General features: G+C 46.7%; 1 long non-coding RNA gene across 1 annotated transcript in view; it reads right to left on the bottom strand.

The window, feature by feature from the left end:
- Positions 1-11,641, bottom strand: part of LOC142776544 (uncharacterized) — a 38,678-nt gene extending 27,037 nt beyond the window's left edge. Inside the window, exons 1-2 of the long non-coding RNA XR_012887626.1 lie at positions 11,393-11,641; positions 8,946-9,043 (exon numbers count right to left, since the gene is read on the bottom strand). This is a non-coding gene — a long non-coding RNA (uncharacterized LOC142776544). The remainder of the gene's footprint in view (positions 1-8,945; positions 9,044-11,392) is intronic.
- Positions 11,642-12,438: the final 797 nt, after the last annotated feature.

Here is a 12,438-nt window from a genome sequence, read left to right as displayed (position 1 = left end):
CACAGTCAATGGAGGAGCGGCCCCGACGAAAGCCTGCCATGCAAGAAGGGTATTCGGTGTATCGTTCCAAGTACCACTCGAGACGAAATAGAACCATCCTTTCCATCACTTTTCCGAGGCAGCTTGCGAGGGCAATAGGGCGATACGCTGTCAAGTCCAATGGTGATTTTCCCGATTTCAAAAGTGGTATTAATCGACTAATTTTCCATTCTCGGGGAACACTGCCGCTGAGCCAGGAGTTGTGGAAGCATGTTAAAAGTTCTTTTCTAGCTTTTTGTCCAAGGTGTCCCAACGCACTATAAGTAATACCATCAGGACCTGGCGATGACATGCGCTTAGAAGCGACTAACGCACCTTCCAGTTCTTCCATGGTGAACGGAATGTCCATTTCTGGTGATCGCGTCTCAGGAAAGATCACGGCGTCGATGCTCTCGTTCACAATATTCCCGGCAACTCTCGTGCAAAATTCTTCAGCCACCTCGAGTTCTGTTTTTCCCTGATGGAGTGCCAAAGCTTTAAAAGGGTGCCGTTGTTGTGGAGAGGAGCGAAGACCACGAACTGTTCTCCAGATATATGACAGCGGTTTATGAGGGTCTAGAGATTCGCAGAATGCTTTCCAGCGTTCGCTCTCCAGTTTGTAAATGCGTCGTTGAATCTTTTTCTGGAGCCGCCTTGCTTCCCTCAGATCGTAAATTGATCTTGTGCGTCTGTATCGCCGTTATGCACGCCTTCGTATAGCTCGTAATTTTTCCAGTTCGATGTCAAACTGTGTAACTTTAGACGAAAATGGTAATTTACATTTGGACGCTTGCATAGCTTCCACTATGGTATTTTCCAGGCTGCAGGCGAGGCCGTCTTGGCAAGCGTTCTCAACACGCGATGCAAACATCGACCAGTCAGTGCCAATTGCAACACCGGAAGAGAAATTTTTTACGATACCATCGATAGTCACGTAGGTGGGTATGTGATCACTCCCATGAGTCTCAATATCGCAAAACCACTTAACTTTGTGAGAGAAGCACCGTGACACCAATGTCAGGTCAAGGCAACTGCCATACGTGAGACCCCGCAGATATGTGGGGGTACCATCGTTCATGATGGAAAGGTCGTAATCGGAAACGAATGTAACAATGTTCCGGCCCCTGGCATTCATCCTAGTGCTCCCCCAAAGCATGTGATGGGCGTTGAAGTCACCGGTTATGATCCAAGGCCCATCGGTTCTCATTAGGATGTCTTTTAATCTGTCGCAGTCAAATCGCGATGACGGAGATACATATCCACCAATAAGCGTGAACGAAACTGCATTCTTCTTCACACGAAGACACACGTACTGATTGTCGTCATTTGAACTTATTGGGTGCGAAAGATAAGTCAAGTCTGTGCGAATGTAAACAATTACTTTGCTACGTTCTTCGCAAGCGGCTGAACAAAAAGCTTCATAACCGGACAATCTATAAGGCGTTGACACGTTTGGTTCACATATGACAAGTATAGGGAATTGATTGGCCCGAACAAATTGGCGCAAGTCCGAGATACGGGACTTCATGCCTCTGGCATTCCACTGAAAAATCGACGCACTTTTAACTTCAGTGCGGAAGTGGAGATTTTGTTGAGCCATTGTGCTTATACGAAGTTAGCAAGAACTGGATTCAGTGCATCCAGTATTTGCAGTGCACTCTTAGCAGACGGAGATTGTATGCTGCTCAGTAGCGTGCGAATCGTGGCAATTAATGATTGCACGATTGCAGCCACTTGCCTGTCTTGGTTGGAAAGATCTCGAACCGGGACGATCGCAGTCACTTGCCTGTCTTGGTTGGAAAGATCTCGAACCGGGAGCGTGGACTGGCAGTCATGAAGCTCCTTCGGTTCGCTTGATGCTGCTTCCCTTGGAAGAGCAGGCCACTCTGTCGCAGTCAGGGTATGCTCACTGGCTTTGTCCTTTACAGCCTTTCCCGCGGCATGTGGTCTGGGAGGTAAAGGAGGTGGTACTGATGAGGGATCACGCAATCGTGTCGAGGAGGTAGCGGGCGTCCTCGAAGACCGACGTCGACGTGAACGACGCCTTCTGACTTTAGCTGCGGCTTCTCGGTGAGATGAGTGATCGCGCACCATCTCCTTCAAGATGGCAATTTCCTTCTGAATCCGCGGGCAGTCCTTCGATGTGGCTTCATGGGATCCATTGCAATTAGAGCATTTCTTGACAGTTGCGACGCACTTATCCGCTTCATGGTGCTCGGCGCAGCGGTGGCATACCACCGAATTCTCGCAGACGCTGCTCACATGTCCAAGTTTCATGCATTTACGGCACTGGAGAGGCTTTGGAATGAAAGGCCGCACAGCATGTCTGAAGTACCCCACCTTCACATGAGAGGGGAGTGATGTGCTCTTAAACGCAATCTTCACACAGCGAGACTTGCCTAGCCGGGTGACATCAACATTTGGAGTATCAGTTGTTGACTTGACAAGAAGCTGTAAGTCCTTATTGGAAATAGCGACATCAATGTCGTAGATCACGCCGGTTACTACATCACATCCCAAGGGAACATGAGAGCGCACCGGGTTGCCGTCCAAGTCAGTTACACTGCGCAGAACGCCCAACGCACTTGCGTGCAAAACGTCCACAGCCAGTATATTCTTTCTGGCGTTCACTCTTATGTCCGTGATCTCATTTGGCACGAGCGTTTCCAGAGAACTCGACACAGACTGTCTGTTAAGGCGTTTCATGCTGACGGTAGGAAGTGCAGGCAGAAACAGGATGGTAAAAGCGTTCGATTTTGGCGCTTCACTTCCAGTTTGAATAGTTGAGGATGAGGATGTCCTCATCCTCGCGCAGAGGGTATTTAATCAAGCAGCCGAGGTGAGAAAGCAGGAGAAGACGAAAGTTAGCGCCAGAGCGCGTAGGGATTCCGCCGGGTAGTCGGCGAAGGTTTTGTCCGTGGAGACAAAGCAGGAGAAGAAGAGGATTTCCACCTGAGGGGTGACGACTCGAGCTACAGGCAAGAGTGTGTGTTTACCGCTACCGAGCGAAGACGCGTGGCAACGGCTGCGTGTGTGAAGCCGACGTGTTTCCGGCGAAGAAGTTTGAAGCTTGGAGGGTGGCCTATTGAAGACGTGAGGTTTCCTGGAAGAGAAACTTCGGCGAGGTTTCCTGGAAGAGAAACTTCGAGGGCAGCGGAACGACAACAACACTGGACTTTGAGTGAGTGATTCTCGGAAGAGTATCCTCCAGACTTTTGTTCCAAGAACTTTGGACTGAATAGGTTTCCTATCTCTTAAGTCTTTAAGTGTCTTGGTTGTTCAATGCATGCGACTGCATTGTAGTGCGTATTGTTGTCTGTGTCTGTTGTTTCGAGTGTGGCTGATTGTACTGTGTAGTACGTTGTTTGTTTGGTGAGATATTGTACTCAACTATTGCGGAGAGTGCATACTTGTGTGTTGTTTTGATCTGCAATTATTGAGAATATAATTTCGTTTGTTTATCAACTCTCGGCTCTGACTTGTTCTTTGGGCCACAGCCGGCGTCCGCTGGCGCGCCAAATAGGACCACTTCTAAATTGTCCACGCTTTCGTGTTGCGGTTCGGGGGGCCGATACCTCGGTTCTTGGAATTAGCCCGGCGATCGCCTCCCTAATTAACGAACCTGTGTGACAGACGGTCAGTGGCAGCTTGCTCTTTCATTACGCGAACGTAAGAGACTAAGGAAGCAAGCGCGGGCCATGGAAGATCCCAGGCAAGTTGGTGATTTTCAGCAAACTTCACTAAATCTTACGAAAAGAACAACTAATGACTTAGTGTCTCTGGCAGACAGCAGCTTCAGAGACAGCGAGAGAAACGCGGGTGGCAGTTACGGAACGCCTGAGCGGGCGCACGGGAGTAGACGCGACGCGTCGGGTGCCATGAGAGGCCGCCGACGCTCACGTGCGACGCCTCTACCCAAGAATGATATGAAAATTATTATACAACCCAAAACAGGGCTCGTGGTGAGAGACTTAAAAACATATGAAGTGGCATGAGCGATTGCACGTGCATGTGGAGACGCGGAAATAGGCAGAGGTGACAAATTCCTGCTGCGCCTCCGGAATGGATCCAACATTATCATTGCAAGTACTCCGCACGAGCACGTCGCCGAGCAAATTTTGAAAATCAAGGCGCTCGACCTCAAGTACACCAGACATCTCGTGAATACCTACATTTCTACACCCTAGAGGTTTCTCAAGGGAGTTGTGCACGGACTGGAACGTGAAACACCGGAAGAAGAACTTCTCAACAACCTTAGAGTACGCACACAGGGCGTCACAGTCGTGCAAGCACGCATGTTGAGAAAATCTGAGATGGCAATGATAACCTTTGATGGACCCATTGTGCCGCGTTTTGTGTATTACTTTGGTGGTGAGATGTCATGTCTACCATACCCACCCACAAGACAATACTGTAAACTGTGTAAAAGCCAAGGCCACAGGACGGACGTCTGTCCAACACCCACTGTGAATGTGTGTGGCGGCTGCAGGCTTAACGACCCTCCAAACGACCACGAGTGCGTTCCCAAGTGTGCACTCTGTGGCGGTGATCATCGAACAGCGGCAAAAGAATGCAGTAAATGGCTTAAGAGGGTCCCCCAACGGGGAAAAGAACAGGTACAACAGCTTAGAAACGAAAATGGACAACGATCTCCAGGAATACTGAAGCGTCGGTGGTTCAGCACCGAAAGGCAAGATATGGATTTAACGGAGGGGTCCGACGCGGGATCACGCTCCGGATCTCGATCCAGTTCCCGCTCGAGATCAAGGTCCAGATCGAATTCCCGAGACCACTTCAGCCCCAAAGGCAATCGGCAAGAAGAAAGCAAGACGAACAAGAACAAGAAGCTCAAGAAGACATCGCAGCAACAGCAGCAGCAGCACCACCAACAGCAGCAGCAGTAGCAGCAGCAGCAAGAACAACAGCAGCAGCAGCAGCAAGAACAACAGCAGCAGCAGCAGCAGCAACAGCAGCAGCAGCAGCAGCAACAACAACAACAACAGCAGCAGCAGCAGCACCACCACCACCAGAAATTCAGGGTAAGCTGGGCAGCGGCAGCCTCCCAACCTCCTCCAAACCAAGCGCAATCAACACACACACAGCTCGCGCGACTCGAGCGAGAACTAGAGTTAATGCGTGTAAGAATGGGGGATTTAGAAAGAGAAAACAGGCAACTTAGAAGCCAACAAAAGCAGCAGCAACAACAACCACAAGAGAAACCCACTCAATCTTCCTTGGCAGGACAGCAACAGCAACAAAGTGTATCAATACTGAACAGCGACACTGTGGTAATGATAGCTATTCTGACAGAAGCCGTAAAAGAAATAGTTCCCTCCATCGTTGAACAGGTCATGGGGCAGGTAGACAGAAAACTCGACGTGTTGGAAAGAAAAGTTCAAGCGCAACAGATAGAACTCACGAAGGCATTGAGAAAGCATACCAATGGCAGCCACATAAAAGAAAAAGCAGATAAGGCATACAACAGGCCGGGCCTACTTAATATAACACAAGAAGATACTGACAATGCATAAGCGACTAAGAAAAACTACGGAAGAGTGTGACATATGGCAGTGGAACTGCCGGGGATTCCAACGAAAAAAGGAACAGCTTTCACAGCTGGTGGCCATGCAGCCGAGGCCACCTGCTGTGATAGCTCTCCAAGAGGTGGGAATAAGGCCAAGCATGCAGAGTTAGGACACTCATGGTGAAGCTGTGAATAATAACAACGAATGGAGAGTGGCGACATTAGTCCACAAATCCATAACCGCAATACAGCATAAACCAATAGAAGGAATCGATACCCCACATATCATTACGGAAATCCTATATAAAGAGAAGAAAAAAAAGCATTTTCGTCCTGAACATTTATAGCCCACGTCGACAAAGAAAGGCAACTTTCGACAAACTATTTGAATATTCAGCAAAACTAGCGAAGCAGAACACGCTCATAGTGGTGGGGGACTTCAATGCAAAAGACCCAAGCTTGGGATACCTCACTCAGGATGCCAAGGGCAGAAACATAGCCCAGCAAATTGAAATTACAGGTATGACACTCCTGACGGATCCAGCAATGCCAACAAGACTAGGAAACAGTAACTCCAGTGACACGACACCGGATCTAACAATGTGCAAAAATTGTCAAGAGGTGGAATGGCACAACACTCTTGAAAATCTAGGCAGTGATCATTACATAATATGCACCACTATACAAGCAGATCAGATACGTAAAAAGATTGGCGTTGCCAAAATAACTAATTGGCATGCGTTCAGAAAATCACTGGAACAAAGGTTGACTGCCTCAGATATAACAAACTTGAGTGATTGGTGTGACGAAATAAGGTGTCAAAAAGAAAGGTACAGTAAAAAAATTACGCGATCAAGCAGTGCCCCTGAGGTCGACTCACACCTACTACATCTTTGGGAAGCAAGAAGAAGCCTTACGAAAAGATGGAAAAGACAGAAACGTAACCGTGAATTGAAAGAAAAAATCAAAGATATCACCCAGCGCGCAGAGGATTACGCTAATCAATTAGCTGCAACTAATTGGGCCAATTTCTGTGATTCACTCAATGGAACGCTGAGTACGGCCAAAACATGGAACATATACTGAAAGCCACGATAGACCCCACGAAGACAAAAAATGAAAACAGTAAAGCCCTTGAACGATTGCTGCACTTATACCCAGGTACAAAAGAGGACCTCATTCAAGCTATGCATAAAAAATGCTTTGGGGAAGACGGAGCGACGCCTTCATATCAAGGAAGGTATAATGGATCACCGCAACCTGATTTAGACAAGCCTTTTACGGACGCTGAGATAAGAGCAGCCATATTTAGTAACAAGAAGAACACAGCCGCGGGTGCAGATAAAATCACCAATGGTATGATCAGGAACCTAAATGACGAAGCCATTGAAGCTCTCACTAAATACATAAACAAACATTGGCTGGCTGGAACTGTCCCACCAGAATGGAAACATGCGATTGTGGTCATGGTGCCTAAACCAGGAAAAAAACTTGCCATTGAGAACATGAGACCTATCTCGCTCACGTCCTGCTTAGGAAAAATCTTTGAAAAACTGGTGAACACCAGGCTCCTCAACCATCTCGAGAAGAACAACCTCATGCCCGAAACTATGTTTGGCTTTCGCTCACACCTTTCTACGCAAGATGTTCTACTACTTTTAAAAGAACAAGTATTAATGGACATCTCTAAGGTTGGGGAAACGTCGTTATGGCAGTTGACATGAAGGAAGCCTTTGATAACATCAGTCACAAAGCAATACTAGAAGGTCTGGAGGAAGCTAACTGTGGAGAGCGAATGTTCGACTACGTCAAAAGTTTTCTTAGTAACAGGACTGCAACAATCAAGCTGGGAGATTACGAATCCGACATCATTAAACCTCCAAACAAAGGGACACTCCAAGGAGCGGTCATTTCACCGACACTTTTCAATGTCGCCATGACAGGCCTTGCAGGAAAACTCAAAGATATTGCTGGTCTACAACATGCCATATATGCAGACGATATTACGATATGGACAACCACAGGCAGCCTAGCAGAGAAAGAAGATAGGTTACAACAGGCAGCTAACACCATAGAAGAGTACGCAAGGATACGGGGTCTTCAGTGCTCAGCCGAAAAGTCAGAGCTCATTCGCTTCACGAAGAGAAAAGCACGGAGGATCGACCCGAATCTAAAGCTGGAAGTCAAGCTCGACGAAAATGTCATTCCGGAGAAAGATACCGTACGCATACTAGGAATGTGGCTTCAAGCTAATCAGAGATGTCTGCACACACTAAATCAACTCAAAACATCAGTACAGCAGATCTCACACATGATCTCGCGAATAACAAAGAACCGTAAAGGCATGAGAGAACAAGATACCTTAAAATTGGTCAAAAGCCTCGTCATCAGTCGCCTTACATACTCGCTTCCATATGAAATTATGAACACGGAAGAGAAGGAAAAGGCAAACCAAATAATTAGAATGGCCTACAAGACAGCCCTGAGATTACCGCGGAATACTCCAAACGACAAGCTGCTGGCACTTGGTCTTCATAACACAATTGAAGAATTATCCGAGCTACCGACCATAGAGGGAAAATTACAGCCTGCGCTTCAATAGCTCAGGCGTCGACAACACAAGCAGAACAAGTTGCCATAGCACTCGCAATAAAAGAGGGATGGACGCAAAACGCTCCATTAACAATCATTTCAGATTCGCAAAAAGCTTGCAGAAACTATCTAAAGGGCAAAATTGGAGCACAAGTGCTCCGTATATTGGTTGGGACAGGATGGGACCCCACAGTGAAATACGTACAGGCTGTGACTTGGGCACCGGGGCACGAGGGTGTGACAGGGAACCTGCGCACGGATGAGGCGGCTCGAGGCTTCACAAATCACCGAGCCACTCAAGCCAATGCAAGTGATGACCCTACACCCCTGGACCCTTGCTGCGCAACAATTTTAAAGTACAACAGAGAAAATAGGCAGCTGTATCCACGTCCTCACAGCAAGCTCAGTGCTGCGGAGGCAACATCGCTAAGAAAAATACAGACTAACACTTACATAAATCTGCACACTCTTCACCTGTTCTACGCCACGGCGTACAGAGATATGTGCCCGTGGTGTGGAGCCACCCCAACACTCTTTCACATCACGTGGGAGTGTGCAGAGCATGACGAAGAGCACGGCACCACTGGCACGTGGGAGTGATGGGAGGCGCTGCTATCTAGCCCAGCCCTAGTGGATCAGCTGCGACTGATCCAAAGAGCTGAACGGATGGCTCGCGCCAGTGGGACCCTGGAATAGGGGCACCACCCTGCCGGACAGACTTCGCTCTCCACCCCGTATATTCTTCGGGGCACTGGAGTTCAAGCCTGTCTGGATTATGTATATAATAAAGTTTTGTACTACTACTACTTACAGGCGCCTTCGGAGGAAGTTGATGTCATTTCTTCTCACTTCACTGAAGCGTAATGGATCTGTCTCCTGATGCCACGGCCATTTTCAGTGGTGATGAACCTGCGGTTTTGTGATGATAAATGTGCCTCAGTTAATTTATATATGTATGCTTCATTCGTTCGATTTGAACACAGAACCATAATGCTTAGGAAGATTACCTTCAATATTCTAGGTGTTGACATCACCATTTTTCGAAATTTTCTACAACAGTAGGGAACCCAGTTGACCCAAGATAGCTAAACGATAAACATGCTACCACGGAAAGCTATCGCCCTGTCAGCGGAAGCTGAAGAGAGAGTGCCTTTCGTGCACCCAGCTGATGCAGAAGGAGAATAGAGCGGAGAGGGCATTGTATACACTCACTTGCGACACGTTCGGTTAGTAGTCCATAGGAGGAGGAGAGGAGAGTATCTAGATACCCATGACTTTTGCCTTTCTCTTCCTCTCCCTCTTCACTTGCGCACAGAGGAGGAAATAATAGGAGGAGGAGGAGGAGGTCAACATGTCACTCTATTGGCTATTACGAATGGCGCCACTAAATCGCACGCATCTGCGGCCAATGACAACATAAGCCGTGACCGTTGGGAGCTAGTTGGGAACTCGTCTGAGCCGGCGAACCCGGCACCCGGCTTGAGGCGTGAGATGTTTTTTTGTGTTTCCAGTGGTCGCAAATTGACGGAAAGAAAACGGCTAACATGGTGGCTACTTTCAGCCGTGTGTCGCCAACTTCAGTATGGTGCTTCCGTAAGAGAACCGTGTGGCATGCACTGTTGCACTGCTGCCAGCGTCCGTTTATAGTGTGTGCATGGTGTATTTGAAAATGCATTCCCGCTATCGTACAACTGCTGCAGCGTCATTCGTGTTGAAAGTTCCGTGCCTGCCTTCGGGCGTTTGTTTTGGCCACTGATGGAGTGGTGATGCCGCCAGCAGTGATTATCATGGGCCTACTTGGAATTTGTATTGACTATGAATCAAGGAAGAGGGGCGCAGTACTCGGGATATTAGGTGCCTTGTGTGATATTGATGTGTGTGCTGTGCCATTGATTATTCAATCGCGGAGGCCAATTTGTGTGTATTCCAACTTGATCGCTCCCACAAGGACTGATTCAGATAGACAATTTGGGGCAAACATTTAATTTGGCGAAATTCTATCGACTATTTGATTACGGTGCATGTTTTATTTTTTTATCCTCACTTTTGTGGACGTTATGGCGAAAAATATTCCGAGCAGAGTGTATTTCACCGCTCCCGTGCTACAAGCGTATTTTTTCCATTTTTAATGAAGAGGTTCGAGTGGGGTGTTCTTGCGGAAAGCGGCCTGTGCTTTGAAAAAGTGACGAAGAAAAAGCCCAGTTATTTTATAGCTATAAAAGTTTTCTAAGTTCACTAATGTCCCGTTCTCCCAGCAGTATGTGATGCATGTCTTGGGCAAATTAGACTTGGCGCTGCGGCGTTCTAGTACTAGTTGTGCTCGTGGAAATGGAATATCCGTGGTGTAAAAAAAAAAACTTGTGCCTCACTCGTCATCGTTACGTGCGTCTACGCAAGATTCAGAAAGATGCGAAGCGTGTCTCTCAGCTTTTTTGTTTATCTTAAAAAAAAAAGAGGTCATAGCGGAGGACCACGGTATGTTATCTCTACTCTTCTTAGCGCAATATCTAAAACTGCTCATTGATTCTGTTTTCGACTTTACCAGGCTTGCAATGAATCAGCTCTAACTGCACTTCTGTAGTGAAATAATAACTTTCAATGAGCTCCAGTTCCAAATGCGGGATTCATGTTAAGCATAAATGGAAGTACACTTTACCAATTTCGTTTACAATTACGTTACGATTTGGAGATTGAAATTTATCTAGATTCCCGGTGTATTACAAAATCCAGAAAGGAAGCGTGCAAGCCAAGAGCGACTCAGTTAGCTGTAAGTGGAATGCGGATTATGTTTTCACTTCACACGCATGTCTAGGTAAGTATGCATTGCAAGTGAGCAACAAATGCTCGCGAAAGAAGGTAGAGCGACGTTGATGAATTAAGGGGAGCTTTTCTCGCGTATAAGAAAGCGCTGAGCTAATTTACGATATCACGTTAGGGCTAATGGGTAACGCATTTGAGTTATTGTAGCCTGATTATTTCTTGTTAACATATAGACTGCAGTTTTGACCAATTTTTATCCGAAACAGTAGTTGTCGGTATGCTTTGCGTGCTATTGCACAATAAAACCTGATTTCTTGGTTTGAAAGGTGTCAATTTTTTTTTATTGCTCAACGTGTAGTAGTAACGCTGTCAAACGCGCTGTAACACTTACTCGAGCATACAGCAAAACGCTTGGAAAAACGCTTCTCAATACGTATTCGTGGCATAGGGACCAACTGTAGGAAATTACCAGAATGTAAATTATTTCGAATTGCTTACCTTTTCTTGTTGAATGCGTGTGTGTACAGCCGTAGCCAGTGAGAGAGAACAGCGCCGTGGTGATGTAGCGACAACAGGAGGTCCAGGACACGACCTACTGTACTCCTCACCTGCCCAGCTGGCGGCGGTCTATGGAGCTGCCTGCGCCGGCTCAGATTCCGAACTTCGCCGCCTAGGGGGCGCTCGAGTTACCCCAGCTGAGCACCGGTGGATGCATGGAAATGCAAGGGTTGCCGCCTGTTTGAGAAGAGTTTCATCACGCATTGAGTAAATGTGGCGGCTATCTTCAATCATTTACTAAATGATTCATGATAGCCGCCACATCTTAAATCTTGAATCATTTACTAAATGATTCAAGATGAAAGTCACATGAAAGTTTCATGTGACTTTGAGAATCTTCTATTGCATTTTAGTTGACATTTCAGTGCATTAATTTTCAAATAGAATCACAAATCAGGTACAAACACATGTATCAGCGTGCAAAACAAGAAACAAGAGACAGGTTGTGAAAAGCGCTGGCCACCAAATGTTTAATAAACTTATTATACCAACTATATGTGTATACAATCGTAGACTTGTTGCCTTTGGAGTACACTCAGCTGGCTTACATTTACTGTCTGGGCAAGAAAGGCAAGGGCTATGACATTTGACAGTGGCCACAGCATCCAGTGCGCATAGAAAACAACCAATACAGATCATTTTGTGCATAAATTCCTTCGTCTCAAATGACAAATGCAGATCGCAGGTACATTAACAATCAATAAAAGACACTCTGCAACTGTTTTGAAACGAAACAACATTTAAAATCACTTATTCAAAACCAATTCTTCACACAATGGGTGTGTTTCAAAACCTAGTTGCATACCCACATGTACTGACAAGCTTTCATATGTGCACTCTTGTTATCTTTCCTTTTTTTTGCTAGTAAATAGTTGTAAGTATAGCGCGTCGTCTTTTACTTTCTTGAGGTTGTCAGTTTTTTTTGCGTCTCAGTCTGTCATGCGTCTCAGTCTGTCATGCACCACCAACCAGCCCAGCAACTCATT

Source organism: Rhipicephalus microplus, chromosome X, assembly GCF_043290135.1.
Source record: "Rhipicephalus microplus isolate Deutch F79 chromosome X, USDA_Rmic, whole genome shotgun sequence".
In the NCBI taxonomy this organism is placed as follows: domain Eukaryota; kingdom Metazoa; phylum Arthropoda; class Arachnida; order Ixodida; family Ixodidae; genus Rhipicephalus; species Rhipicephalus microplus.
This window is presented reverse-complemented; position numbering and strand designations above follow the sequence as displayed.